Genomic DNA, 6,023 nt, shown 5'->3' with positions numbered 1-6,023 from the left:
GGGGACTTGATGCTTGGGGCAAGAAACAAACAAGCGCTGTTTTTTCTTTTTCTTTTATAAAGATATTGGAAATACAAACAAGACATCCATTTCAAAACCCACTGTAAATGTAGCACACAGGAGGAAAATCAATGGACTTCAGCAAACTTCTGTTCCATTTGATATTTTACTCACGCATTTTGAGTAGATTAATGGAGTAGTTCATCCAAAAATCTGCATGTTTGTAATGAACAAATACATCATTAAGATGTTTTTAACTTCAAATCATTGCTTCCAGTGGAAAACATTGTTTCGTCTGGAGAGAAATATACACAGATCAAGCACCATTTACAAGTGAAAGCAGTCTAGTGCACTTCTATACAAATATGTTTTTGATGTGACAGGGCAACAGAGGATGGACTTTTTTTTCACTGGATGAAGCATTATTATGAATTACTGGCTGGTATTTTGGCCAGAAGTGATGGTTTAAAGTTAAAATGCCTTAATGATAGATTTGTTTATTATAAACACACAGCTTTTTACTTCACAAGATGTTAAATAATGGATTACTTGTGGATTATTGTGATGTTTATATCAGCTGTTTGGACTCTCATTCTGACGGCACCCATTCACTGCAGAGGATCCATTGATGAGCAAGTGATGGAATGCTAAATTTCTCCAAATATGTTCCCATGAAGAAACAAACTCATCTTCGTCTTGAATGTCCTGAGGGTAAGTACATTTTCTACTACTTTTCATATCTGGGTGTACTATGCCTTTACCAATACAATTTTTTCCCCATTTTCACACATACTTCCTTATACATGCTAATATATATTATCCATTAACCAGGCCTTGTAAACTGATGACGTGGTCAGATTCAAACAAAATGGACAAATTTGTCATTCGGCTTTTCAACAACTCAACAATAATTCTTCATATTTCTGTAACATATAACTTACAATTGTTGATTTTAAATTAACGATGCCTGTAGTTTCAAAAGGTTGCCTTTGAATATTGTCCTGAACAGTGACGTTTTGGAGTTAAAAATGGTTGAGAACCACTGCTATGAGGCCACAGTCTATTAGGTGATTCCCAAGGTCATTTCCCAGCATTTTAAAGGAAAACTGCTTAATTTCACAATCACAATAAATCAGATGGAGCCAAACAACCCATACATTCCAATATAACATAAAGCAGGGATCAATGAGCGCTAAATCTCTAGCAGCCTCGCCCTAGGGCTGAGGGTCATTATGACGTTAGAACGGCTCGTCATCCTGGATGAGGGCGGGGACATTTACACTCACACAGGGGCTGTATGGGCACGCCCTATTGAGGCTCATTATGACGTCAGAGGGGCACGCCATCTTTGATGAGGGATGAGGGTTTTTCACTCACTCACTCACTCACTCCAGAGCTGTGTGCACGCGCAATAGGTGACCCAAATCAGTGCCGAAGGAGGCAAGGCGATAGTAACATCCCCAGCGTGGTTCATCGAGTACAAGGTAGGTGTTTTGATTTTTTTGCACAGCTTTTTGCATGAGCTGTAGGCGCTCAACTCCCACAGGTTCACTTCGTTAATCTTTTTTTATAGTGTAGTTTGTGTTTTTATGTTCGATGAAGTTTCGGAGAGATATCAGAGCTGTAACTGATCGATTCAAAGCGTTGGGTCGTGCTCATGCCTGTTGTGTGTATTTCAGCACCGCGGACAGCGCTCATTAAGAGATGCGCCCGCCAAAACATGAAAAATACACTGAACAAGGGCAAAACTACTTATTTTAGCATTAAATTTAACGCTTTTGTGGAAATCAAGCGTCAATGGTACAAACAAACCGTTGTCTGTTGAATAAAGCATAGATGTGTCCTAGTTTTTGAGCAGATTGAAATAATGAGTGTGTCCAGTTTTTTTTTTTTTTTTTTTAGACTTGCAAGACGTTCATTATAAAAAGAATGTTTACTCAAACAACAAGTAAGGTAATTCTGGACTGTATTTGCAGTCATATACTGTAGGGGGGGGGGAAGATTTTTCCATATAATGGTTGAGTGCACTTTAAAAACGTAAGGGATTGTAATGGAGAATCCGTGCTATAGGAGAAGTCTCTTAAATAGTTAACTGCAAGTTAAGTTAATATATTCTAAAAGAAAAAAAACATGCATTTTATTCTATATTTATGGAGAAAAATCAGTATGTTCAGTATGCAGTATGCATGTTCAGTATGCAAAGATGTTCAGTATGCATTTGTTAAATATAAATATAAAATGCATGCATAAATGCAAATGTACATAACAAAGAAAAATACCTTTAAGGTAAAATATTTTTGTTTGTTTTTTTAATAAGAAAAATGTGAAACCTTTTTTAATTTATGGGAAAAGGGGCGTTCCCAAAATTCCCCGTGTGAGGAATCACATTTTAATAAATTTTATGTAAAATGTTAATTTTATCCTATTTGTGTATCAGATATGTGCAGTCGATTGTTCTGTGTTGCATTTAGTATATTTAATTGATATTTATTGCATTATTTATTTTGTGATTTTAATGAAAGTGCTTTGTCTTCATGTTATCATTGACCACAGTTGATGAAGAGACCAATTTTCATTAACTTGTTGCATTTTAAAGGTTCCTATAAGTTGGTTTATTAGCATTAAATGATTTAATGACATATATAGTCAAAAATATGCCATATCATAATGCCAGAAATACTGTCACAGTAATTTTGCAACAAAACTCTGGCAACCATAGCTGTTCTTTTTTTTTTTTATCTATATAACCCTATATCCTCCATGGTGTTATGTTAACTTGCTCTTATGTTAACGCAATACTATATCATAAGAAATTGGTGGAATGTAAGATGAGCTTGTTGATAGATGATAAATGTGATTGAAGTCACATTGAATTAAAGGTTTGGCTGTTCTCTATATCAATCAACACTGCCAAAAGTTTGTCACACCTCTCCATGTGCAGTGAGCCAACAGACATCGATGTTCAAGGAGAGCCTTGTGACTTGTAATGTTGGCATTGCTCTTCTGTTTTGGGGGGAAGTGGCCAGTACGGATTGCATAACTGTTTATCTAGGCCAGGGTATGTTTTCTTTGTCATCAGGTCTGTTTACAGCTTTATATCTTCCAATGGGGTGTTGGCACCGAACTGTTCCCTTGGAGAGGCTAGTGACATTGAACAGAAAGACGCTTTGTTCAGGGTTCATGTGTGGATGCTGAAGGAAATGTGTTGTATTGTTGCTTTATTTTTAGATTAGTGTCAAAATGATCCAGTTTTAGAAAATTATCGAGGCGCTTGAAGCAGGTGGAAATGAATATTTTGGGCACACCCTCTACCTGTATGCATTTTGTTCCAAGGGACAGCACAGTGTGAAGTCTAGCGCTGCTTTTCCTAACACATGGTGTTTAAAAATGAATCAAAACAGTGATACATTTGTCTGAAAAGGATTTGGAGCATTATTTACAGACCTCAAAGGCAATATTAACTAAGCTGTAAAAATGACTTTTTTTCGAAGTTGTAAATAAAATAAGGATTATTGGAGTATGTTTTACAAGAAAATACAATTTCGTTTTTTTTTTACTTCAAAATTTCACATTTAATTCAATGTGTTACTTGCCATTTCTTTGTCATTGTGAAATTTTCTAGCAGTTTCTGAGTGAAAATTGTTTTCTACACCAAATTTATCCATACGGAAATGTAATATATGTTGGAGCATTATTTACAGACCTCAAAGGCAATATTAACTAAGCTGTAAAAATGACTTTTTTTCGAAGTTGTAAATAAAATAAGGATTATTGGAGTATGTTTTACAAGAAAATACAATTTCGTTATTTTTTTTACTTCAAAATTTCACATTTAATTCAATGTTACTTGCCATTTCTTTGTAATTGTGAAATTTTCTAGCAATTTCTGAGTGAAAATTGTTTCTACACCAAATTTATCCATACGGAAATGTAATATATGACATATATTGCCATATATCAAGATGATATTGTCATATATGCTACCTATATGGCAATATATAATTTTTCCATACTTACAGTTCATAACATATGTAAAATTCCCATAAAAAAAATTGTATATAATTTTTTTACTGAAAAAATGCAAGTAAATTTCACATTTAAATTGCGTTAAGCGTGAAATTTTAAAGTAGAAAAGTAGTATTTAAATAGTAAAATAACTTACATTTAAATACAAAAATGTACATTTTCTTGTAAAACTTTATCCAATAATTTTTGTTTTATTTACAACTATATATATATATATATATATAAACAAAATTATTGACAATTATTGGATTATGTTTTGTATTCATGCTCTTTTTAAATACATGTGTATCTTTTATATTTTCTTATATAATATCAAGGGTTTAAGATATACATGTATTGTTAAGTGTATTACACATTCATAAACATACATATTTTTATGAGCTAGATATATATGCTAATATATGAAATTGTTCCAATAGACTTCATATATGTTTTTACTGCAAATGACAACATATTTCATCTATGGAAATGTAATATATGCACATAGATTACATTTATTTATGGGACTGTACTGTTTGGCTGATGTTTCAAGATATTTTCTATTTAAAAAGACAGAATTGTTTTCTAAATCACTTCACGTTGTGTGATTCAGCAGTGATTTTACATTGTGACATCTACAGAAACATCACATCAGTCAGAGATTATGATATAACACGCTCCTTAGGCTGCATATGACTTTATTGGCTGCGTGGATGCGCCGTATGTCAAACAGTCGAATGCGAATTGTCTGTTTGCTGTGATGTTCTCTTCTCTCGATGACTCTGGCGGTGACTAATGCTGTCCATGCTGTGCATACGGGCTGTGCAGATGACAGGCTCACGTTCTGCTCTAGGCGTGCAATGCTAACATGTTCGGGCTCCTCTGTAGGGTCAGAGAGAAAGTTAGCAGCCCACAGAAATGACTATGGCTGGTGGCTTTAATGGATGGCTTCGTACAAGCTACCTCCGCTCCATCAGATTAGTACACTGGGCTTTATCCCTTCCTGAATGGGACACTCACTTTGGTTTTAAAGCTGTAATCGCCTCTGGTAACGATGATTGCTTTGAACCTCCCGAACACTGCTGCACTACACAGCCAACGCTCTGACACAAATATGACAATTATATAATTGTGAAGTTTTCGAATAATCATTCCAAACTTTATATGTTTTTAAGGTGGCGGTATCCAGCAGGGTTTGTGGCGTCCTTAGGGTTGCCTCTCTTGTCTGTGTGCAATCTGTGGCATTTACCCAGAATAGCAACATTTTCTAAGGGCAGACTTTCATCTTTTTTTCCTCTTTTCAAAAAAGGACATGTGGTCTTTGATAAGACAGCACATTTCACGGCTTGTTCTTCGTAACCGTATCATGTCTGCTGTGCCTCTTCTGCTTGTCACGGGGCAAAACACGGGTTACATCCTTGAAAAGTATATGCTTTTGCTGCTGCTTCGTGTCATGTTGTGTTGTCATTGCATGCTGGCTTACAGTTGAGAAGAATCTTAGAAGAGTCACTCTTAAAAATAAAGATTCGTCATGGGCATCGATGGTTCCACGAAGAACATCCATGGAACCTTTCAATTGCACAATAGGGGCAAAAGGTTCTTTAGATTATTAAACTGTTATTCACCCTAAGAAAAAGTGGTTCTTTTAAGAACTGTTCACTGAAAGGTTCTTTGGAGAACCAAAAAATGGTTCTTCTATGGCATTGCTGTCAAAAACCCTTTTTGGAACCTTCATTTTTAAAGGGGTCATATGATGCGATTTTAATTTTTCCTTTCTCTTTGGAGTGTTACAAGCTCTTGGTGCATAAAGAAGATCTGTAAAGTTGTAAAGACTAAAGTCTCAAATCCAAAGAGATATTCTTTATAAAAGTTAAGAGTCAGCCACACCTACCTAAAACGGCTCGTTCTAACACGCCCCCACATATCTACATCCCTATGTGGGAAGATTTGCATAACGCCGCCCAAATGTTCAAGCAAAGAAAGAAGGCGTAACTTTTATCCTCGCTGTAGTATTGTTG

At 35.3% G+C, this 6,023-nt stretch overlaps 1 protein-coding gene across 2 annotated transcripts in view; it reads left to right on the top strand.

The window, feature by feature from the left end:
- The first annotated feature begins 1,351 nt into the window (after nt 1-1,351).
- Nucleotides 1,352-6,023, top strand: part of LOC107729268 (synaptosomal-associated protein 25-B) — a 41,515-nt gene continuing 36,843 nt past the window's right edge. Inside the window, exon 1 of one of the 2 annotated variants that reach the window (XM_016539722.1) lies at nt 1,352-1,484. The gene's annotated coding sequence lies outside the window, so the exon portion shown is untranslated. The remainder of the gene's footprint in view (nt 1,485-6,023) is intronic. The other variant, XM_016539721.1, reaches the window with a different exon arrangement.

This window comes from Sinocyclocheilus rhinocerous, unplaced genomic scaffold, assembly GCF_001515625.1.
Source record: "Sinocyclocheilus rhinocerous isolate Xijiao unplaced genomic scaffold, SAMN03320098_v1.1 scaffold1268, whole genome shotgun sequence".
NCBI classification, from domain to species: domain Eukaryota; kingdom Metazoa; phylum Chordata; class Actinopteri; order Cypriniformes; family Cyprinidae; genus Sinocyclocheilus; species Sinocyclocheilus rhinocerous.
Note: the sequence above shows the minus strand (reverse complement) of the source record. Positions and strands in the feature narration are given on the sequence as shown.